General features: G+C 42.7%; 1 long non-coding RNA gene across 1 annotated transcript; it reads left to right on the forward strand.

The window, feature by feature from the left end:
- Nucleotides 1–16043: 16043 nt before the first annotated feature.
- On the forward strand, nucleotides 16044–21364 carry LOC123381608. Its single transcript, XR_006588836.1, has 2 exons — nucleotides 16044–17210; nucleotides 20950–21364. It is a non-coding gene; the product is annotated as an uncharacterized LOC123381608 (long non-coding RNA).
- Nucleotides 21365–25666: the final 4302 nt, after the last annotated feature.

Here is a 25666-nt window from a genome sequence, read left to right on the forward strand (position 1 = left end):
AGTTCACCTGATCCTAACTGAGGGAGCAGTTCTTAGAAAACAGAGCTGGAGCATTTAAAACACAAAATGAGCCCTTAGGGACCAGATTGCTTAACCAAAGCAAATCTTCAGCCTGATGATGATGACACTACACCTGTTAGCTTTGTTTGTCCAGTTCATCTTTACTTAACTTCCATTTCATTCATTCATTGGAGAGCATTGTAAAGAACTGGGCTTTGAGGTCAATAAACTGGGTTTAAATCCCCATTTGGATGCTGTTGAGCCATGGGATCACTGACCACTTTACCTAACTTTTCCGAGATTCAAATGGCCTCTCCTCCAAAATAGCTGTGGAAGATTCCACTGAAATAAGCTATAAATTGGTATTATGGACTGAATTATGTTCCCCTAAAATTCATATGTTGATGTCACAACCCCCATAGTTGTAACCATGTTGGGAGATAAGGGCTTTGAGGGGATGAGTAAGTTAAGGCCCCTAGGGTAGGGCCTTAATCCAGTATGGTAGAGTATCCTGACACGAAGAGGAAGAGACACCAAGGATGTGCACACACACGAAAGGCCATGTGAGGACACAGCAAGAAGGCAGCTGCCTGCAAGCCAAGGAGAGAGGCCTCAGGAGAAATCAAATTGCCAACGCCTTAACCTTGGACTGCTAGCCTTCAGAGCCATGAGAAGATAAATCTCTCGCGTTTAAGCCACCCAGCCTGTGCTATTTTATGATGGCGGTCCTAGAAAATTAATACAACTTGCGACAGCCACTGTACCACAGTCCATTTTAAATAAATAGTAGCAATTATTACCATTCACCAAACATTGATTCAATGCCATGGTTGCGTAGGGGGAAGGGAATGATAAACACAGCCATAGACTCTTTCTAAAGAAGCTCAGAGTCTGTAGGGAGGTAAATATATTAGCAATTAATACATTATAGTGTGATTAATACTGTTGTGAAAGAATGTTCTTTACTTGTTCTACAATTTTCCTCCTTCTCTATAAACTTAACAGTTATTCTTAATTTTATCAGAACATCCTAGCGATCCTAATTACTCTTTTCTTATCTATTCTCTTCCCGTTCCACTCTACCTGTGCCCAGGTCTCTTTCCTTACGTTCATCATTCGGATTTTTTTATATATATAATTTTTAGCCCCGTCACTAACTCAGTTACTGGTCTCTTGGGAGTCTTTCTGGCCAGACGATTCTGATTGTTCTGAATAGCATCTGAGCCTATGTATGGATATGGCAAAGCAATGGCTTCCCTGGCCCCTCAATTGCATCAGGTTTCCATGACAACACAAGTTTCATAGTTTAACTTCTGCAGCTCCAAATGCCAAGGTGTTTTTTCCCCTTACTTTCTCCATTACTCTACTTCAATGCCATATTTTACTGTAGATTGCTCTGTAATTTTCTCTGCATTTCTAAATGAAAGGTGTTTTGAATGTGCAGGCGACATTCTTTTTAAACATTAAATTAATTTTACCTAGCGTGGGTCATTTAGATTCTTGACAACTGCGGACAGATGTGCAGGAATCGCTGACTGAAATTACCTACACTCTCCTGCTTTTGCACCCTCACGTGGTCACATTCACATCCAAGGATAATTGATGGGTGTGTCACAATGTTCATTAAAATTATGACCCATCTTGTCACTTGGGAAGGGTCTGTCACATAGCCGGGAACAAGCCTCTATTTTCAGCACCGTGTGACTTTTCTATAAAAGAATTATTGTGGCATGAGAAGCCCAGGATGTGTCTCAGCTCAGAAACATCCCGCTCCCCACCGCCCCCTCCCCCACTCTCTTTCTAACCTGCACTCTCAATTTTTAATTACTTCCCATTCTGGAAAGCTGGGAATGGTCTTAGTTCAATGGTTCCTCCCCCCCCCATTAAATCCCACATGAATTCTGTAGTGTTTTCCCTCTTTGGAGTTTTCACATGTACTTTGTAGAACTAGGTACCTGAAGGTAGGGGACAAATTAAAAAATCAAAAAAGCAACTATGTCAATTTGGGGGGTGAGTAGAGGAAATCAAGAGCTGAAAAAAATAGCAAAGGGCCTTGAAGCATGTGCACAATGTTGGGAAAATGCAAGAGATTCAACTGGATTCCCTCCGATAGCAGCACAAAGAGATGTGTGAGAAGCTAGACAGCAGGGGGGCTCAAGAACTAACTGAAGGTTGACATGAAGAGGGATTTGCCAGTGGAAAGTTCTCTTAGGCACAACATCAGCTTTCCATGACTTTTCATTTCAATTGAGGAATTATGATCTCTAGCCTACAGTGTCCATCACATGTGACCCTGCCCTCTCTTTTGTCCCTATTCCAAGTGTCTACCATATTTTTCCATCTCTCTCTGCTCCCCCATTCCTCCTCCCCCCACCCCTCTCTCCCACCATGCTACTCAAGTCCATCATCCCCCACCACTGTATTCCTTCCATGTCTTCTTAGTTTTCCTTGAGTTAGTCAGTCTCTGCTTTGCCTCTATAATATCATGAAATGAGATAATCCTTAAAGTACTTAAAATATACCTGGTACATGGTAAGTGCTCATAAAAAGTTGGCCACCATTATTCATCCCTCCAGCTCAACATTCCCAAACTCTCTGGCTGGATATTTGATGCTCATTCTTAATTGACCTCACCATAAATTTTTAAGGTTTTTCTCTTAGTGGTGTTGCCTCTGACCCCATTAGGCTAACGTGTGCTTTCTGCTTAGGTGTTAATCATGTCTGCCCTGGCAGCATTTTTGCAATCCTGGCTAGCCTTCATGTATCATCCTTGTTATTCCTCATACCCATACCAGGCAGTAGATATTATACCCATTTTACAGATTCAGAAACTTAGAGACACTAAGTAATGCGTCAAAAATGACATGGCCAGGACACGGCTTAGCCAGCACTTGGCCCCAGATCCATGCAAGCCCATGATGGTCCACAGGACCCCGTTCTCTTCTCCTCCTCATGCCATGCGCTTAAACACCCTCTCTTCAACCTATACCCTCTTTGGACCGCCCCAACTTCTCTTGGCTAGTCCCGGGGCAACCATCTTTCTCTCGGTGAACCCTCCGAGGCCCTAGTCTTGTACTATGTTAATATTTTTTTTCTGTGTAGGATGTTTGTTGTCCTTATCATCACCTCCTCAATCGTTTTGTCCCTCGTCTGTGTTGGAGGCTGCTGTATCTGTCTTTTAATCATCGTAGCTGTCTGGATTAGCGCTTTGGGTGGAGAAGGGTATAAGAGGTACGTGAACAAATGATTAGTACTGGAAGTAATGAACTTTCACCTCTATCTTTTTTCTGAGTAGGAGGCTCCTGCTAAATTCTGTGGCTAAATATAAGAGAGACGCCACAGCACTGAACCAAATCTTTGAAGACCTTAACCCTTATGGCGTGCTGCACACGGCTGGCTTCCCTGAGTTACAGAGCAGCATGTGACCAAAGAAACAGGAGAAAAGGACTATGGGATGCCGGTTTATGCTCCCATGACTGTTACAGGGGATTCCTATTGGGAGTGAACAGGGCAGATCCAGTGTGCAGAAACATCCACTCTTTTTTTTTTTTAAAGATGTGTCTTTATTTTGAGAGAGGGAGAGAGCGCGTGCAAGAGAGTGAGCATGAGTGGGGGAGGGGAAGAGAGGGAGAGACAGAGAGAGAGAGAATCCCAAGCAGGCTCTGTGCCGTCAGTACAGAGTTCAGTGTGGGGCTCGATCTCACAAACCGTGAGATCATGACCTGAGCCAAGATCAAGAGTGGGATGCTTAAACGACTGAGCCCCCCGGGGCATCCCAGAAACATCCCCTCTTGCGCAGATCTCAGTTGAAGACGGAACTGAGGCTTCCGAAATAACTGGCCTGTGAGCTTAAGAGCCAACCACTCAGGCATGGGCCTTGTTTCCTACCTGCATGAATTGAACTCTTGTAAAGTCTTACCTCTAATGTAAATGTCAGTATATCTAGAATGTGCCCAGAAGTCTAGCCTGTAAGACAGGACTTTATATATATTTTTTAATGTTTATTTATTTTTGAGAGAGTGCAAGCCAGGGAGGGGCAGAGGGGGGGGGTGGTGGGAGGGACGGAGGATCCGAAACGGGCTCAACGCCGACAGCCGCAAGCCCGATACGGGACTCGAACTCACTTAAGGCAAGATCATGACCTGAGCCGAAGTGGGACGCTCAACCCACTGAGCCACCCAGGTGCCCCCAGACTGGAATTTCTGTGTGAGGTTGGAAACCGCTGCGTTGTCAGAACCAGAAACGGAGAATGCAGACTTGGGGCTTGAAGGTAGTGAGCGTATTACAAAGATTTTGGTAGCATGCAGGGCTAGAGGGCCGGTCTTCACGTCCAAGTGGGGCTGTCTAGTCTGGGGTTTGTGGAGTTGGGCCCCTCGGCATCATACAGCTGGCTGGGGCAGACTTACTGAGAGCTTCTGGTAACAAGGCTCAGGAAGCTTCCATCCTCAGGGGAGAGAAGGAATTTCCCCACCCCACCCCGCCCCGCCCGGGGCTTTCCACCTGGGGGGTCAGGTGTGTCCTTTGAAAGGAGACTGGAAGAGGCCCAGAGTAAGCATTGACCCTTAAGTCACGCCCCTTGCAGCGTGCAGGTTCTGACTTGTGACCGTGATCTCCTCGGACTATCGACTCACACGGACTCCACCAGACCGAAGCGAATTTGGATGGGACCACTGAAAGTCAAACATTCAGGAGCGGTTGCATGAATTTTCAAGGGAACTCGAATTGCTTCCCAGCCTCAGGGCATCGCTTGGCTTTGTGCGGCTGTTGGCTCGGTCCTTTGGAAGATGAAGCGAAGGCTCTGGGAAGCCGGCGTGTGTTCTAGTCTCTGCAGAGGTGGGTTTTATCTTTGTATCGCATACCGCTGGGCATGAGAATAAGGAAATTTATCGTGCAGTTGTAGCTACCAATCGAGAAAAAGGTTTGACTGGGCACCTCATCAAGAAAGATATTTATTATACCTGCTGCTTCTAACCAGTTACCCCAGGTGCTTACCTAATCCTCTCGTAATGCTTTCTGTCCTCAGCTTTTAATTTTTTTTCCTTTTGTAGGCTTACGCCGGATCCCTCGTGTTAGTAGAATGTTTTTTTGTGTGTTTACTTCTGAAGGATTCGTAAGTAGTGTGTGAAGTAAAGTCAGAATACTAATGCCCCTTCTTCTATTTTTACTCACACATAATTTTCTTTCGGGCCGAGCCTTTTGTATTTTGTTTTTTTTCTCTCAAATTCTCAACTGCATCTGTTAATCTCTTTTGTGCGTGAATAGAACTCCAGTGGGAGATTTAGTTAGTTATCAACGTGAGAAGGAGGAAAGCTTTTAAAGTTTCGGTACAGCCTCATGGCGACGAGGAGTCCCAGCAAACTGGCCAAAAATCCTAAGGAATCTTGTGGGCCGTGTATTGTTTTTAGGACACCGACTTCAGGTGAAAATAGACCTGATCATTTTAATTCGCTGCCTTCCAACTACAGGAGGGAGATTTCATCGTGACCCAATAATGATTGTAGGTGGACTATAATACCATCGTGCGTTTGGGCGCTTAAATTGTCATCCCCATGCCTTTTTGCATCACTAGGGTTATATTCTTTTTAATTATTCTCCCAAACTGGTTCATCCATTATTTACGCTTTATTGAAGAAGCACAGTGGGAAGGGAAGGCAATTTTTATCAGCATTCATTCTTTTATTCAACCAACTTTTCCAGGGGTCATTTTTTTTCTCCTTCTGGGCTTTTGGTCGCTCTTCACGTTAACTTTAAACACTACCCAACCGAAACGTAGGATTTTCCAGGCTGAGAACCCATAACTCAGGGCCAGTTGTACACATCTCCTAGTCAGGAGACAACTCTGCGAGAGATGAATGGTCGAGCAGAAGGACAATTACCACTGAACAAAGGAAAAGGGGAACGAAAGAGTCACTATGACGGCAGCATTAGATATATTAAATGAGGCAGGCTGTCCTACAAGCATAGATCTTCCATGGCATTTCTCTTTGATGATTTATGATATGGTTACATTGAATGTCCTTGTGGCCTCATATGCAGCAGACATTACTCTGATTTTGTTTCTTTTTTTTTTTTTTTTTCAAGCTTCATTTCATTCCACAGAGCACAATCAAAGAAAGCCAGAGAGGTTCTTGTTCAATGCACTGTACTCCATTTAAGCGAGGTCCCTTCTGGTTGTAAGAGAACCAATATCAGCTCCCAATATCATGTGATATTTTCTCTTTCGTGTACTTTTTCCCAATGAGAAAGATCAGAGTTTATGCGTTGAAGTAATTTTCAGTTTCTTGATGTCTTCAACTGAGCCAGATATTTTTCAAAGACATCATTCTATCATTTAAATTCCAGTATCCCTAAGAGATAGATATAATCACTAAACCCGTTGCAGAAATTTGCACACATCACATACTTAGGAACTGGCAAGATCGGAATTCAAGCCAGAGCAGTCAGGATTAAAAGTCAAAAGCCATGTATTTTCCATTACATGATCCTAAAATCTTGCTGAGTTTCCTTATATAATACGCATCATTACTAAAAAGAAGATATCTTTCATGCCAATAACTTATCCTGGGCACTCTCCCTCTAAAAACTCAAACCCAAATTAGATTAAATTCTTTTTCTCTTTGCCCCTTAAGCTCATTCTTTTCCCAACTGAAGGGTTATAGCCAAAGCATCAGGATAAAGGAGGTCATTTTAGGACAAAAAGGAAGAGACTGTGTTTATTTTAACTGATGTAGAAACATTTCATGTTCAATTATAAGTCACTATTTAAGCCAAAGGAAAAAAAAGAGTTATTGTTTTGATGGCCTACTGTGACATTATGAAAGAAATCATCAAATCTCTTGACTCACAAGGAAAATGGCATGCTTTCGCCAGATGGATGGTAGCAGCATATAATCAGAATTCTGAGATCAGATTTTGCCCCGTGTTGGAATGAAATTACGGGTCTGAGTCACGATTGTTTTTAGTTTCTTTCTTCTTTCGACTTCAAAGATCCTAGTCAGTGGTTTAACATCTAAAGTTTATGAGTTTCTTTTTCATTGAGCAAAAGAGAACATTTTAATTTGTTTATTGACTCAGCACTAACCACTTGAATTAGTGTTATATTTAATACTATAGTTGGATTTTTCTCATGACTTAGGTTGGATTCTTCTAGAAGCAGGCCGGAGGCGAGCATTTGAGAAGAAATAGTTTCTATGGGAGGTGATCCCAGAAAACACCAGTAGGGAAGTGGAGAAGTGAGACAGGGAAGGAAATAAAGCTAATAAAGGGTATATTTATGAAGCCAGTTACTACAGTGAGTGACGGTAGCTGGTGCTACGTTACAAACCATTTGTTACCAGTCAACAATACGTCCAGAAGTTAAGATAAAACGTTGACAAACTCCTCTAGCAAGTTGACATTGTCATGATATACACATTAACTTTCATTGTATCTTACAAAACGATTGGTCAGAAATGAACAAATAAAACCTAGTACCTCACAACTTATGGGTTGAGAAACATGCTAGAGAGCAGAGGCTGTGGGGTGAACACCCCATGGCGAGTGAGTTGTGGTATTTGTACACCCAGGGAAGCCAGTATTTTAGTGATGCTCCTGGAGGCTTTTTATGACTCACCTCTCCCAGCCTGCTGTGTGTGTGCGGAGTAGGTGTTGAAATGCAGGTGCTGGCCTTTGCAGATTGAAGAGGGCACCGACATTGGCTACTTTGTTTGTTTGTTTTATTTTTTTTACTGAGAACAATTAGTAAGTTATTCTAGAAGTAATCACATGGCTAGTACATGGAAGGTGAAATGGATCTGCAAGGCTAATATTTATTGGGCATCCTTGAAAAGCATTCTTACTTCCTCCCTGATCTCGGCATTTTCTTACCACTTTGTGAGAAGACTCGCACGTTATTGATATGGTTAGGACATAACATCTTACTCCCTTCCCTACCAGGCATTGAAACCCTGTTTTGGGGGATCATTTGGAATTTTAAGAGCAAGCCCCAGGGGTTTCGGCTTCCAGTATGATGACAGAAGGTTCTTTCCTAACGGAGAGAACAACAATCCCACAGATGAATAACTATAGATGTGGGCAAAATACAACAACAAAAAAGGCTCTAGAAAAAGAAAAAAAAAGGCAGGTGGATTTTGGAGAGGAGTTAAAACTTGGAAAAAGGCATGGGTGAAAATTTCTGGTTTTACACACTTAGCCTGCAGGCAAGCTGGAGCTGTGACTTGGTTCAGGAAAGGTAAGGTGAGACTGTTTCTAGTCTGAGTGTAACCCAGTCTGCCCATTAAAACAAAATGATCACCGTTCTTCAGAAAAAATATTACAAAACCCAGAGACTCCATAATATCACATCCATCATGTATAGGATATGACTCAAAATGACTCAACAACAACAAACAAACAAACCAACAAACCAAGGAAATGTTACCCATGAAAGGTAATTTACAGATACACACCACAAGATACCCCAGATGTTGGATTTGTCAGGAAAGACTTTAAGTGAACTCTTGTAATTATGTCCAGTGAGGCAAAGGAAAATATTCTCATAATAAATGAAAAGACAAAAATCCTCAGCACAGAAATAGAAACTCTAAAAAGAACCAAATGGAAATACTAGAACTGAAAGAATAGAGTATCTGAGATGTTTTGTTTTGTTTTGTTTTGTTTTTTTTAATTTTTTTTTTCAACGTTTATTTATTTTTGGGACAGAGAGAGACAGAGCATGAATGGGGGAGGGGCAGAGAGAGAGGGAGACACAGAATCGGAAGCAGGCTCCAGGCTCTGAGCCATCAGCCCAGAGCCCAACGCGGGGCTCGAACTCCCGGACCGCGAGATCGTGACCTGGCTGAAGTCGGATGCTTAACCGACTGCGCCACCCAGGCGCCCCTGTTTTGTTTTTTAAAGACCAGACTTAATTGACTGAATGGAGATAAGAAAGAATCAGTGAACTTGAACACATATAAATAGAAATTTATGTTTCCCCCAAATTCCCAAATTTGGTAAAAGACAAAATTTACACATTCAAGAAGTTCAACAAACCCTAAATAGAATATATATATGAAAAATAATATCTATTTGCATCATAGTAAATGGATTTTAAAAATAAAAAGAGAAAAATCTTTAAAAAGGCCAAAGTAAAAATGATACATTCTATAGAGAAGAACATCAGTTCTGATGAGCTTAGACTTCTCATCAGAAAATACGAACACCAGAAGATAGTGGAATGATATCTTTAAAGTACTGAAAAGAAGCAAAGCAAAATAAAACAACGCAAAATGTGGTAATCCAGAACTCAATATCCAACAACAAGTGATTTTTCAATAAGGAAAGTAAAATAAAAATACTTTCGGATTAAAGAAGCCTAAGACAATTCCTTGCCAACAGAACTCCAATACAAGAAATGTTCACAGAATTTCTTTAGTCTGAAGGGAAATGATATAAGAAGAAAACACCGATCTTTGGAAAAGAATAAAGAGTATCAGATGGCAATATCTTAGAAAACGTAAAATATTATTTATTGATTTAATTGATTTTATTTTATTTTTAGTATTTGAGTTTTTATTTACTTATTCATTTTGAGAAAGAGAGAGCATGCATGCAGGGGAGGGGCAGAGAGAAAGGGATAGAGAGAGAACCCAAGCAGGCTTCATGTTGTCAGCGTAGAGCCTGACATGGGGCTCGATCTCATGAACAGTGAGATCGTGACCTGAGCCTAAATCAAGAGTTGGATGCTCAACTGACTGAGCCACCCAGGTACCCCTTGATTTAATTTTTTTTAAATAAATGGGACTACTTAAGTATTTAAAACAAAATATCATAACATTGTTGGTGATTTTTAAAATGTATTTAAATATTATCTATACAACTTCTATGGTGCTAAGGTTTCCAGAATGAAAGACCTATATGATTTCAAGGGATCTGTGTTTCACGTGAAATGGTACAATATTAACTTTACTGTGGACTGTGACAAGTTAAGGCCATATACTGTTATGCCCAGAAAAACCACCCCAAAAATGTAGAGTTACAATGCCAATAAGGTAAAATGGATTTTTCTAAATCATTCAAGTAATTCCATCGGTCAATGCCATTGAGGTCCGTCCATGTTATCTCAATTGGGAGGATTTCCCTCTTTCTCCTGGTTTCCTTCTTTCTCAGAAACCAGCTGCTAGTTGAAAGGAAAATACATGTTAAAACTTTCTAAAAATGGAGAGCAATATAAAATGCCTTCGAAACCAAGGAATATTTGTTTATTAATAATTTGGGGGTGATCCCTCCATAACAAGAGAGTTGACTTTGTTTTATTTTAGGTATTTATCCGCAATCTTTGTTTTTTATTTATTTATTAAACATTTATTTATTTTTGAGAGACAGAGAGAGACAGAGCACGAGCAGGGGAGGGGGAGAGAGAGAGGGAGACACAGAATCCGAAGCAGGCTCCAGGCTCTGAGCTGTCAGCACAGGGCCCGATGCGGGGCTCGAACCCACAAACCGTGAGATCATGACCTGAGCCGAAATCAGATGCTTAAATGACTGAGCCACCCGGGCACCCCTATATTTATCCAGAATCTCTGAAGTGTGTGTATCAAGCATGGTTCTCAGGTGATGCATCCCCTTAAGCAGAATTTATTCAAACATGGGGCTAAAGGCATTTCTCGTTTGTTATTTATACGTTTTTAGTTTTGCTTGAGGGGAATAGAGTTGAATAAATAGCTAATATTTCGAGCTGATAGAATGGTTTGGGCAAAGCAGAGTTTTCCTGTCTTTACAGTCTCGATTTAAAAGCTTCTAAATATAAACCTTAACAATGCTTGTGGACATCAGCATAAGCAAGATAAAGTGAATGTCTTTATTTAGTAACAGAGGCCCCGTCGTTTGGGTTTGAGCAAGTGACTTTTTGATATACTCAAGTTTATTTTGGGATTTTAAATTTGATATTAGATGTAAAGTTGAAACTGTGTGTGCAGCGCCGTGTGTATTTTTCACACAGTGGCAGCATATGGAAGCGCTTCTTACGATGGAAGATGTCCACGCGTGGACCTTGTTACAACTCATCAGCTCTCAAAGGCGTGAGAGCAGGTGGTAGGATTTCAGGTCTCAGTGACTCTGGGGGAGAGTTCAGGTCAACATGGGGGTTTTCACCATTACAGTATGAATGAATATTTCCCCACTGCCTTCCATGTTCTCCATCCCTAACACTTCTGCCCCAGGGACATTTGATCGTCTGTCCCTTACTCCTCCCTGGTGCTTTCGTGTGCCTGCTCTGGGCCTGTGGTAGAGAGGCGAATCCAGAAATGACTAGCAGAAGCAGCAGGAAGCAAGGGACGCAAGAGGTGAGCAGTAAATAAAAGCGGTCTCTTTTCCTTTCGTAATACATGGGACTGAGGAAAGTGATGGCAGAATGGCTCTCACGGGGACACCGGGACCTTGTACCCGTACGCCAGTAATTCGTGAGATGAGATTAATCTGTCTCCTGCACGATTTTCTTCCATGATTTCATCCTGCGACCTTTTTACCGACACTTGGAGTTCTCATACTGCTTCCTGGTTGTCCAGGTTTATTCACAAAACTTACGTCTCCTATGTGCTAGTCCCTTGAAAGCCTGACCTCTGGTATTAGCTACGTTAACGAACGAAGCCTAGGAAAGAGTGTGTATAATCAATGTGTTATCCTGTTCAGGTAACGTGTCGCTCCGAAGAAGGGGTCAGTCTGCTCAAGGGCGGGCAGACCATTGAGGGCTTCCTCTGGAGGCCCTCTAGTGACCCCTGAACAGATCAGGCAGGCAGCCCCTCATCCTGTCTACTTCTAGGTGTTAGTTTGAGGAATTTACAGCTCTTCTTCCCACCTCTGCTTCTTTTCTCCCCTCCCAGATAACACGACTACCCAGTAAGAGCGAGGGAAAGACGTGACGTGCCCAGGGTGCCCTCTTTGGAGTGGGATTGACAGCGGGTGGTGTGGTGGCAGAGGTGACCCACGAACCACCTGCCAAGCACAGGTCGAAACTTGCAGAGCTAGTGCTGGTTTGTGAACTTGGCGAATTTCCCAGGGGTAAAATCTGAAACTGTGTCCCTATGGGAAGGACAGGGAGAGACCACCGGAACAATAGGCAGACCCGTCTAGATTGGGAGGAGACGGTCTTAATAAGCAAGGGAATTTACATGGGAGGCTTGTCTTGGGAGGCAGCAGGATGAGTAGATCTCCACACCCGTCCCCTGGAATCTTCAGACTTTACACGGAGGCTTTAACAGGGTTCCATCACGTCCACAGTCCAGGTGGTCTCAACATCACATTGCTCTCTCAAGGCTGAGTCCTTGGAACCGGCTCCCACTGTGGGAACAGCCAGCAGAACATACATTCCAAGGACAAGGGAGGGAGTGAAGAGCCCCCAGTTGCCTGGGTCAAGATCAAGGGTCACCTGGCGGCCGTGTCCTCTCAGTGACCTCCTCCAACAGCAGGTAGGGGCAGAGCTTGGAGTCAAGGTTAAAGCTGTAGATTGCAAATAAAAATCCTGACAGTAGCAGCACATCTCGGTTTTTTTATATATATATATATTATTGTTTTTCTTCACAAAAAAGGAAAAGGGGTAAGGGGAGGGGAGAGGACACCCAAAGAGAACGAGACTGGGGAGGGTTCTCGGAAAAACAGGAAAGGGGAATTAAAAAGGACCTCTTGGATGTTTAGATTTTTCAACAGAGCAGTAACAAGCATTCTTGTAGACAGCAAATCTTGGCAGCTAAATTTCAGGCTGGTAAATAATGTAGAATCTCAGCTGTACCAAATAGAAACAACATACCCTCCAATTCTCACCAGTGGTACAGCCGAGGGCAGGTGGAGACCTCTGTCATCTTGCCTATGTGTGTGAGAGGTAGCAAATGCATCCAATACAGGGCCGGGGTCCTTAGGGCTTTGCGAGCACAGCCTCTCTGGTGTAAACAGGTTGGATCCTTTCTCCTTCTGTACTGAGCTAAAAATAAAACTACCTGACTTCCTCCGAGCACCCGTGGCTAGCTGCTTGCCATCTATCAGTGGGAAAGACTGGGTAGGAATAATGACTAGTGCTTCCTGTGTTTTGATCAAAATGGCCTGGGTGTAGGTTTTCAAGTTGCGTATTATACTGCCCTACAGAGAACTCTAAGCTTCTCTCCTCCCCTCCTAGCTGCCTTCTGTGTATTTCAAGTCAAGAGAATAGAAGCACCAGGAATGGGTTTATGGGGATGTGTGTCACTATGACTTCAAGATGCAGGGGATCTACTAAAGCCCTATGGTCACGTGGGAGGGGAAGAGACTGGTTGGTGCTAAAGAACCTCAGCAAGACTTGATCTCCCTTTCCCCAGGGGAAGTTAGAGCCCCTCCCCCTTAGCTATGCTGAGGAAGAAGCCAATGACTAACTGGGCCTTTTGATACGGATTCTATCTGTATCAGGTCAATACGTCCTCTGTCCAGGCATTGCTAAGACAGCAAAACCTACTGATGGCCTTTCACCTGATGACGTTGCTGGGAGAGCCAGCTTGGGAGATTCACCCAACTTGGTGAATCTGGTTTCCATCCATTCTTCCACCTTCCTCCCAGTGTCCTCACCAACTCTTCCCACTGGTCTGCATACCAACTGCTCAGGCATGTCGGGCATCGTCCTGCCTCCATTTGCTCACATCATCGCTCCTACCTGGACTGCCTCTTTCATTCTCTTTGTTTCTCTCTCTTTCTCTGTGTATGTCCTCTGCTTCTGTCTATTCTATTCACTTTTTAAGGTTCAGGTCAATCCTCCTTCTGTGTGAAGTCTTGTTTTCCCTGGCTTTCTAGACTTTGTGTCACAGAATGAGGTCCACGTTCTAACAGCATCAGCAGCCCGTGAAAGCTTGCTAGAAATGCAAATTCTCTGGCCCCACCCTAGCTCTACTGAATCAGTCTGCAGTTTAGCAAGATCCCCACATGGATCCCCAGATGATTCCTATGAATATTCATTTTGAAAGGCATTGTCTTAAAGCACCCATTGCCAACCTCATTTGTCATTGGGCAGCTGAGTTCCCAAATAGATCCTAAGCTCCTGAAGGGAGTGACCCTTGGTTCTGGCTCTTTGTGTCCCCAGTGCCATGCGCACTGTCTGTTGGTTGATGGTCATACTGTCATTCAGTAAAATGCACAGGCACTGTGCTTGCCTCAGGGATATTAACACAATCTGATCACATTCTTTTATATGTTTTACAATGTATCCTCCTGCCCAAGTTCTGCTGCCCTGGGATCTCGGCACCAACTAAAATGGTGGGCTTTGGTGCTTTAGAAGAAAGATGGCTTCCTTTTTAGCTGGAAAATTGGAACATTTTCTGAGTGCATTGTCAAATGATCAATTAGATTTTCTAAGTTCCTTTATGTTCCTGTCAGCACATGAGGCCTAGCCAGCTTAATCATGGAACCCTGTCATAAGCTATAAGGTGGAGAAAATTTCAGGTACGTTGTAAGGAAAAGGAACACTGCCGGGCCCTTCCAGTCTCAATGGATTGTGGGAAGAGGAAATTGGAAGTGGAGCAATGGGTCCCGGGGCAGGAAGTTACTTTAGATAAATCAAGGGGAAATCTGAGAGCAGAAAGGCTTTTATTTCACTTCCCACTTGTGACTATGGAATCATGAAAGACCACAATGTCACTTTGCCCTGCAGGATCAGAGACCCAATGGGGATCTACCACTCCATTGCGAAGGAGACTTCCGCTAAGCAAGTGGAGGTGTCTGTGGGGAGGAAATGGACCTTGAGGTACATGCACAGTGGAGACTGAGAGGACATTCAGGGGCAGGACTGAGGCATAAAAAAGCAACTAGAGATTTTAGTAGGCAAGAACTGACATGTCAGTCCCTGGTCATCAAAGACTAAGGTTCCTTTTAATCTTTTTGCCTCACCACCCATTGGTTTCTTCCATATGGTCCAAGGTGGTTGTGCCAGCCCGAGTCATTATGTCTGCATTGCAGCCAGTGGGAAGAAGGATTGAGGAGGGGATTCTGTAGACCTAGTGATATGCTCAAGTGAGGTAAGTGAGCAAGTTTTATAAAAGAACTGTTGGTGAGAGCGTGAGCAGAACTAGGAGGAAAGGAACTAGTTACCTGGGACTATCAATTGGGAGGGCCACTCCCACCAGTAGGCTTGGAGGGACAGGAGAGGAAGGAACAGTTATCTGAATGTACACAGAGAGCTATAGCTGTCATGAAGGGTCATCATACAGGAGGCTTGGCTTTTAGTGAAGGAATACATCATGCCAACTTAAATCCTGGCACAGAGAAGATTTTTTTTTTCAAACGACTTTGAATCCAACTACTTTGAATGTAAATCCCGAGTTGGATATATCCTGGGAACAAAAAGAACTGCAAATATATCATCCATGCATTTGATGATCTTCGAGTTAGCAGTACCCAAACTCTCTCCCCTTTCATCCTTGAGTCTCTTCTTGGTGTCTCCTGGACCGAGCCCAAACAGAAATCAGAGATCAAGGGAGCCCATTGATGTATTCTATAAAGTTCCATTTTCTTGGACAGAAAGTATGATGGAGGAGGGTGTAGAATTGATTTGGAGGGATGAACAGAGAACACCTAGTGTATTCCCTCTCATTTCCATATAATACTTAGGTTTACCTGTCACTGGCTTGAATTAAGTCATATGGCACATGGAGACTATGGATTTTTATCTGACTGGCTCTAATGACCACTAAATGTTAGGGTTCTCGTTATCAAGGACGGTCAGAACACATTTGGAGAAGCAAGGATCAGTTCCTGAAGTGTAGATTATTTCCTAATATGGGACCAGTGCGGTGCATCTGTCTAACTGTGGTTTTTAAAGGAGTTGACATCTTTAAACAGTGATGAATATTGTTCTGTTGCTAAAATCATGTGTGCTTTCCATTAGCTACTAAAGTATCCTGCCTTTGGATGTAACTAGTACCTTTTATCTTTTTCTTTTTTTCTTTCCTTGTTTTTTAGAGAGAGAGAGCAAGAGTGTGCAAGTTGAGAGGGACAGAGAGAGAGAGAGAGAGAATGAATCTTAAGCAGGCTCCATGCTCAGCACGAGGTCATGACCTGAGCTGAAATCAAGAAGCCAACTCTCAACGGACTCAGCCACCCAGGCACCCCCCTCGTATCTTCCTTTAAGGGAGGAGAAAAAGAATAAGAAATTCCCAACAGAATGGGAAATATTCTTTGGTGTACCTGAAAGAGACCTCCCTCCATCTGGCCCCTTGGTCAGCAGCTGTACTTTTCAACGAGCCAATGAGTTTGATGTCCCTGCTCCCATCCATCATCTTTATTCAGCTGGGGTTCACAAATGGTGCAATGTGTATGAAACAGAATTCGTCCCACACCCCATGAGTTCTCTGCCCTCTGTGCTGGCCCACATGCCTATTCGGTGATCTCCTTCTCTTTCTCACACCATGTAAATACAGTCTGGCTCACGTCCTTTTCCTTTTGTACTGATATTCTCCATGCATGTTAATGTTTGTGACTTGAAAGTCAGGTTAACTTCCTACCTAAGGTAGGAAGGATCAGCAGGAAGCTTAAAGGACGAAACTTCATGCTCTGTTGGTGGAGGTTTTTGTTTCTGGATTTGCCACCTGTGAGAAATCGGAACTGGTGCTCCAGAGCCCTCCACTTGGAGTCATTGGTTTGGGGCACTTGACAATCATATGTGCTGTTGTGATGGAAATCCAGCTACCAAAATAGTTGTCCAAAGACCTTCCCTGAAGAAGGTTCCATCTAATGAGATCTTAACAAGCATGAGGAATGTATTCAGCCATTCGATCAAATATTTCTCTGTGTCCTTTTTAAAGATACAGTTGTTAGATAGTCAGGCTTAACAATTAATATCCTGTTAAATTAAAACTGCCACAAACCAGAACATAAATCTTATCTTAAAAGGGCTTATGTATGCATAAGAGAAATGAGAAAGAGATTTGTAATAGGGTAGAATGACGTATTTAATATGCAGCCCAAAAGCTTAGTTCGCTGACAAAAAGTCAGATGCCTGAAACTTTTTATCCAAATTTGGCTTGGTTCACAGGAGACACAGAAAACCCAGATAACTTATCTTTAGACTCCCTGCTGTTTGGAGAAGAACAAAGTCAATAGCAAATGCCTCAGTGGTGAACGTGTGATGAAAATTGAGTTACGTGTCTACATAATGGCAGGTGTCTACACCTGCAATCGATCTGCGACACCACATCAAAGTCAGAAACAATAAACCTGCAAAGGTAAAAATAAATTGTTTGTCCTTTCTTCTTTTCTCCCAGGAGACTCTATAATAAGCCATTATTTCCTTCAAGCCTTCTTCCCAATTTTTGTTGCTCGTATTTTCATAACTTAATAGAAGAAAGTATCAGCAGCATCTAAACTCATTTGGTCTTACGGTCGCACAGAAGATAAATAGTCAACTAACACAAGGGTGATGTGAAGGCCATTCCACCCCCCTTTTTGTATTCCCTGCTGAATCATTTGACAAGATGCCACCCAAGCAGCCGGTTTTAAAAGAACAGTATTAGTGTGGACACAAAAGCAAGAAGCTCAGCGATGACCATTAGCCAAAGTGTGTCTGCCTCTCGCACAGTGAATGCATCCATTCCTAACCGTTCCTAATTATATGTGACATGCTGATATGAGGTTTCTAAATGGAAAAGGTGAATTTGACTGGCCTCCTTCTAATACCACACATGCAATCAATTATATAGAAGTGTATTTCAACAATACTCCTGCTTTTTTTTTGCCAAGAATAGAAAAAGGAGGAATAGAAATAGAACAGGGGACAGGGCACAACGGGACAGCAAATGATAAAATGTCCTGAAACGCTAAAGGAAAGCACATTGAAAATAAACTAACAGCCCCTGCAAGGTCATCAAGAGAGAATAGGGAAGATGGGGAAAGGCTATTTCTAATCTACTTGGGTCTACCTGACCGATAAAAAAATAAAACAAAAAACAAAAAACAAAACCCCACGAAACACAAACCCAATAATTATCTTAAAAACAAAGAAAATTACAAAATAACACCAGTTAACAGATTAAGGATCAGTGTCCTGACCACTATGTTATAGGGCATGTTAAATTTCTTTTTTTTTTTTAATGTTTATTTATTTTTGAGACAGAGAGAAACAGAGCACGAGTGGGGAAGTGCAGAGAGCGAGGGACACACAGAATCCAAAGCAGGTTCCAGGCTCTGAGCTGTCGGCACGAGCGCGCTGCGGGGCTTGAACCCCTGAACTGTGAGATCATGACTTGAGCCGAAGTTGGACGCTTAACCAACTGAGCTACCCAGGCACCCCAGGCATGTTAAATTTCTAAGCAAGTACCTGGCAGTGTTAGATGTGAGTGGAGGCTGGAGGCGGTTGTTTACTTACTCTCAGTAGATCTCATTCGACAGCATCTAAATGTGGTGATTTGAACACACCCTGGGTTTTATTTAATTTATTGTATTCAATTTGAGTGTCAGAAACTCCAACTCATCAATGCTTCAAATGCAATTGGACTCAGGGATGCTGAGTCACGCAAACTAAACTCACAGAGGCCATTCATTAGAAACATAATGACAATTTAATAATTAACAAGGAACAGCATAACTCTCATGGGGGGCAGATTGTCCATTTTAACCTGGAGGGCCCATTTTCTTCCGACCGAAAACGCATACAAAGAGGCAAATAAAATTCAAAAGCTGGTTTCATCGACATGGAAAGTTAACTATGGAACACAGAAGTTCAATGTCACTGGAGATTGAGAGTCTAGGGCATCCATACTCGCAATAGGGATTAACTGCGAAAATGGGTCTCTTCCTGGGAGGGCACTGAGTTTTGCTGGACATTAATTTTCTGACTTTTTTTTTTTTTCTTTTCGGACTCTCTTTTACTTGTATATTATCTTTGATGACTTCCTCCTCTGTCTTCTAATTGGATATATTCTTCATGTAGATATAATAATGTCAGTTAGGTATTATTGTTGTTGCCATTATTATTAGTTTGTTCTTTAGACTATTTCCATTTCTTGAAAGCACTCTAAAGCAACTCACTGCTCGAAGCGTGGTTTAAGGACCCGTAGCATTGGTAGCAATTGGAAGCTTGTTGGAAATGCAGAATCTTGGGCCCCACCCAGACCTACTGAATCAGACTGTGCGTTTTAATAAGCTCTTCACGGCCATGGGTGCACATTAAAGCTTAGGATGTGGAGTGCCTGGGGGGCTCAGTCAGTTAAGCATCCGACTTGGGCTCAGGTCATGATCTCACAGTTTGTGAGTTGGAGTCCCGCATCGGGCTCTGTGCTGACAGCTCAGAGCCTGGAGCCTGCTTCCCATTCTGTGTCTCCCTCTCTCTGTGCCCCTGCCCCACTTGCACTGTGTCTCTCTCTCAAAACTAAATAAGCATTTAAAAAAAAATGCCCTTCCCTCTTTCTTGCCCTCTCTCCTTCCATCTCTCTTTCTACCTTTGCCTTTATAGTTGGATTTAACTTAATATTGAAGTTGATCTCAGGTATAATCTGTAGGCTGGCCCGCTATGTTTTGAATTTATATCCTAGGTCTCAGAAGAATATCCTCATTTCCAATTTTGGAGACTTTTTCAACTGCTGTGTCCAGAGAAACATACTCTCTGAACACTGGGATTGAAATTGTATCCCACAGCCCCGGTAGTGCACCAAACACGAGCAGACATAGCTGAGACATACCCGAGACATAGCTCCGTAACTAACCTAAGTTTCAGCCCCTTTGGGTTAGTCAGGATTCCATAAGTTGGAAGTTACAGAAAAGCAACTAAAAAGGTTTAGACCAACAGGAGAATTGTTGGCTCTCATAACAGCAGGGGTTGGAGTTTATGTCATTGATGATCCAGAGACCCAGGGTATCATGCCACCAGGCTCCTCCTCTCTTACCGGCTTTCTAGCTCCCTTTGCGGCTGGTTGCCAGCGCTTAGAAATTCAGCTCCTGGGGGCGCCTGGGTGGCTCAGTCGGTCGGGTGTCCGACTCCGGCTCAGGTCATGATCTCGTGGTCCGTGAGTTCGAGCCCCGCATTGGGCTCTGGGCTGGCAGCTCAGAGCCTGTTTCGGATTCTGTGTCTCCCTCTCTGCCCCTCCCCTGCTCATGCTCTGTCTCAAAAATAAATAAATGTTAAAAAAAATTAAAAAAAAAAGAAATTCAGCTCCTGGATAGCTTGCAGTCTGATTTGCTTGATAATTTCTATTCCTATTACTTGAGAGACTGGGGTTCTAATATACGTTTGATCAAAATTAACCTACTAATTCCGTTACTGCTAGAGCTAACTGCGGAAAGCTGAGGAAGGCAATGGTTAAGGAGACTTGTGCGGAAAAGACACAGAGGAAAGAGGTGGGATTGGTGGCTCTGAGCTCCATCCTCGTCCTCAATTCACCTCCAAGGACTGGAGGACCCACCCAGCACCGTGCACATGATTAGTGGTCACCCAGATAGACTGTCTCTGTTTCAATTAAGTGTTATCATCTTTATCCTATTTCCGTTTCTAATCCATTCATTATTTAGGTTTCTTTTTCCAGCAAGAGTCAAGTGCATATAGCTAATCTGGCCCCTCTAAATTGTTTACAGTATATTTACGATTGAAAGCAAATAGTTTTCCATAACTTTATTCTAATCATCGTATCACGGAACTTGCTGTATTGATGTTTGTGTGTAATTCCCATGACACAGTTTTTACATATGTATGAAAACAAGAACAAACCACTTTGAGGGAGAAGCTTGTCAAGTTTAATCTTGTTTCATATTTGGAGTGATGTCTCATTCAGGGACCATGAACTTGACAGTGCTATTTTTTTTTATATGGAAAGATTCATAAGGAATCACATAATAAAAGCCCAAACTTCATGAATAAAATTAAAATCAGTCATCCTTGGGAGGCATTATTCAGACTGATTACTAATCAGAGAAAGTGTGGAAAATAGATCCCATGATGGATAATGTTAATTTTTTTCTCTTTTCTCATCCCAGTCAAATACGGCTTAGTCTTCAAAGTATTTGTCTAAAGATGAGGACAGAAGTTGACGCTCCGCGGTTGAGAGAAAACCATTGACCTGGGGAGGCATATCCTTCCTTCGTTTGCCAAAGTGATGCTGTGCTCAGCCGTCTTTGTCTTTGTCCTATAAACACAAATACAAATCCTTCAAGTCGGAGCTTAGAGGGGGGTGAAGAGTATGAACTTTCCATCATGAGGATGAGCGATAATCTTGGACCCCCCTTGACCAAGGCAGACGCTGGGGAAGTTCCTCCATTTGAACAGCACCCTTCGGAAATGACTGGAACTCCTGGACATTCATAGGGACTGGCTATCCCGCCAAAATAATACTGAAGATTACTTCCCGGGTTTTTAAAATATGTATATCTATGTCTCAATAGATGGGGGGGGGAATAAAAAAAGATAAGAAAACGTAAAAATAAATGTATTAAGAGGAAAATAGCCTAAAAATCGACTTTCAAGTTGTCATAGAAATGAACGCTGGGTAATAGAGCTAATTTTTTATTTCCTTCTTGCTCATCTAATTTCTTTATTTTCTACAATAATTATCCTTATAATACAATATTTTCTTGTCATTTGAAAAGGTAGATAAGAAGGAAATAGAATATAAGAATATATATAAACATATATATAAGAATATATATAAGTATATATATAAGAATGTATATAAATATATATAAGAATACATATATAAATATATATAAGAATATACATATAAATATATATAAGAATATACATATAAATATATATAAGAATATACATATAAATATATATAAGAATATATATAAATATATATAAGAATATATATAAATATATTTAAGAATATACATATAAATATATATAAGAATATATATAAAAATATATATAAGAAAATATATAAAAATACATACATAAATATATATAAGAATATATATAAGAATATATATGTATAATTCTATATAGGGAGAATATAAGAAGGAAATAGATGACACACTCCAACTGATCCTTTAAACAAAACTTAATAATGGGATGTTGGTTCACAACCTCCACGGCAGCTGCCTAGGTGGAATTTGAAAGTGGCCTCAACGTGCAGAGGGCAGGGAAGACTGAAGAAAGGGGAAGAGCACTTCAGACTGGTAGGTGCCAGGCTTAAAAAGCAAGAGAACTTACACGTGAGGCTTGTCTTGGGTGGCCACAAGATGAGTAGATCTCCACATCTGCCCACCAAATTTTAAAATTCTCTGTAGCGGCCTTAACTAGGTTCAGTCAAGTATACCACGCAGGTGGTCTCAACTCCACATTACTAACTTAAGGCTATGTGTTTGTAGAAACTTCTGGAAGTGGGGAAGCCAATTGCCACGGCTAGGCATGAAAAGATGAGGACCTAAGGGTGGGAAGAAAGAGAGAGCTAAGGGTACAAAGTTTAGGGAGACACTCTCAGGGTCTCTTCTCTGGCTCTTGCTCCCATCCCCCCGTGTCCACCCCGTTGGATCAACCACTGCTCCTAGAGATGTTCATTTTCTCTGTAACCTCCAATTTGTAGACTCCTAAGTCAAAAGCAAGAGACCTTCGTTGGAATTTAGGTTTATTCAGTTATAGAGCTATGCCTTGGTTTACCTCTTGTATAACTGCTTGTCCCAACTAACCACTGGCTCCGTCCCCAGATGTCCCATTTCTCTATAATTCTGGTTCTCTTGCATCGCAGCTGAAAGTGGGAGGACTGACAGAGGAGACTTACTGTTTGCCATAGGAGGCCCCCATTGTAAGCGGATTCTGCACTTTCTTTCAAGACTTGCTTTTTTGAAAACAGAGATAGGTTGAAGGGACATGACCTACGGCCTCAAGGGTAACACTTTCAAAGCCGAGTTTCTCGACGGAGAAACACTCAGGCAACATCTTACTAATTTGCTTTCCCTTTGAGTCTTCCACTCCCATCCCGACAAAGCCAGAAGACCTGTATCACTTTGGAGATAGGATTAAGTACACGATTATTTCATGTTTTGGGATATCTACGTGGTTAGTGTCAAAGATCAAAACCTTTTCTCTCCAGCTAGCGTCTCCAGCACAATAACACATATTTTGACACTCAGAAGCTGAGTATTATCTCTTTATTTCTTCTTGTATTTCTGCTGTAACTCTACCCCGAACCGGGAGATTGGACAAAGAAGGGACGAGGTAGTGGAACCTGGCAGCGGAAGAAGCACAGGTTAATGTTTAAATACAATCCGTGCCCCTCCCCCACAGTATACGTACTCGTCACGCATTTCCGGATGCCTCTAGTCTTGCCTGGAACCCTTGCTTAGTCAAGAGGATGATGGTTGGACCTGCTCAGTGTATACACTTGCCCTCAGGAAGGTCTTGCCTGGCCAGATTGGTCTTTAGACTATCATAGTGGAGAACCTAGAAGAAAAGGAGAAAAGAGGAGAATGGGAAGAGGCACGTAAGAGGAAGATTTGGAGGTATTTGGGAAGAACCCCAAGTTGAGGAAGACAACTGTGGCGTGTGAGGGCAGGGTTAAGAGCAGGAAAAGGAATGGTGGCTTTAAATAAGTATGGCTGGAAATTGTGAGTCTTTTTCTGGTGTTAAGAGGGACACATAAAGGACATGAGGTGTTTCTCAATTGCTTTTGCTTACACGGACTGTGCTCTTTGAACTGAGACTTCACTCTGAGACTGAACCGCATGACTCAGATCACGTAAGCATTCCTATCCTTCCTTGAAAAGATATCCCTGTCTCTCTTTCTCACTTCTTTTCTTTCCTCCTTCTGACTTCTCTCTTTCTTCCTCCCCAGTTCGTCAAGGGGTTGTGTTTTTCATGTAGTTTTTTATGGATTTATAGACTGCAGACTGGGACATTATTCTACCCACACATTTTTAGACAACGGCAATGAAGGGAAAGGCATTATCTCAGATACCTGGTGCTACATTTTGGGCTTTTGTGTGCTACCTGCCATCTACGGTGTGCTGTGTGTTACAGTCCCAATGAATGTTGCTACGTTTTTCCTGACTCTGCCTCATTCTCTCCTCTGTGAACCCACGCACTCCAAGGGCCTTATCTGGTCCTGAACTTGGGTCCAGACCACGCCCAGGACCGGACAGCATCAGCAGCCCTTCTCCTTAGACTGCACGCTTGCATTACAGTTTGCCTTCATTTCCAAAGGCTGTCTTAAAAATCTCCCCACAAACCAGATGGCTTAAAACAACAGAGCTTTATTCTTCCCCAGTTTTTGAGACTAGAAGTCCAAAATTAAGATGTCAGCAGGAACATGCACCCTCTGAAAGCTTTAGGGAAGAATCCTAGTTTCTAGTCCTTTCCAGCAATTCTAGGTGTTCCTTGTCACTCCAGCTTCTGCCTCCGTCGTCACATGAGCTTCTTCCCTCCGTGTGCGTCCCCTCTTTATCTTTGTGTATCTGTTCTTATGAGGACACCAATGGTTGGATTTAGAGACATACTACACCATTTAATACCACTCAACAAACTCATCCTTTCCCTTTACCCACCGGCCCCAGGCCGGTCCAAGCCTGCCACGTCCTCCAAGTCTGAGGCCAAGGGTGGACGTGGAAGTTAGATTTGCCCACTGACCCTCTGGGTTGCTGCTATTAAAATGCAGTGTGAGGCATTCAGCTTGTTCTGAAACTTCAGCTGTGCATTTTCCAGAAAAGCATTCACTGCGTGGGCAGTGGGGACGTATTTTGGTGTAGGGCTGCGACAACTGGGTTTGGTTGCAGTGATGGGGTTTAAAACTCACTGGGGGTATCCAGATATTCAGACCAGGAACATCAACTCGAAGGCACAATCCCCTTTCCCCTTTGATAAACACTTCAGAGACCGTGGGCAGATCTGTTTGACAACGGTTTAAACACTTCTGTCCTACCAGTAAAGGAAGACCCTGGTTCTTGAGACTCACTTTGACTCACGGGTACCTTTCAGTGTTTATGGCTGCCGTGTAATGCAAATTTATGGAACTAGACTGAACTCCAACTCAAAGCCAGAAGGAAAAAAAAAAAAAAAAAAACAGCCAAAAGGAGGAAAAAGAAATTATCTTGGCTTTTGAATTGAAGGTGCAAGTGAAATCCGACTTTTTGAAATTAATTTACAAATCAAAACAGAAGGGCTGTGGCCTTAGCATTTATTTTTCTATGATGATTCATGTCCTGTGTCTTCGAGTGTGGCCAGAGATGTGTCTGGTTACTGCCGTGAATGTCCTTAAGGTATCATTACAGCCTGGCTTGGAGCCCATATTGTTGATGTTTTGTGTTGACCGTTGCCTTGCAAAACCACTGGGAATATTGAAATGCGCAATATAATCTGGGTGGAGTGGGAACTGAGACCAGTAATCTCATAGATTTAAGGCAGGGATGGCAAAATATAACGTCTCCTAACGGCCAGGCAGCTAACATAAATAAAAGAGGTGAGCGGGGGGAGGGCTTTGGTCCTGGAGAGCCCAGGCCCCTGCCGCGTGGGGCAGCTGCTGTTCATTTTGAGTGACTGTCACCCCATCAGAATGTGAGCCTCAGAACCAGTGGAGCCAGATATTAAAACGGCTTGAGGAAGACAAACCATATCAACTTTTACGTAAAATTCCTGTTTTTTTTTTTATACATGGGTGACTGGTCAAAGTTTTTTAGAAACACAGTCTACACTTGATCTTAGCCAAAAGGCCGGGAAGCGATAAAACACAGTCTAAATCATAGTTAAATCATTTTCATCATC

This window comes from Felis catus, chromosome D4 (genome assembly GCF_018350175.1).
Source record: "Felis catus isolate Fca126 chromosome D4, F.catus_Fca126_mat1.0, whole genome shotgun sequence".
Taxonomy (NCBI): Eukaryota; Metazoa; Chordata; class Mammalia; order Carnivora; family Felidae; genus Felis; species Felis catus.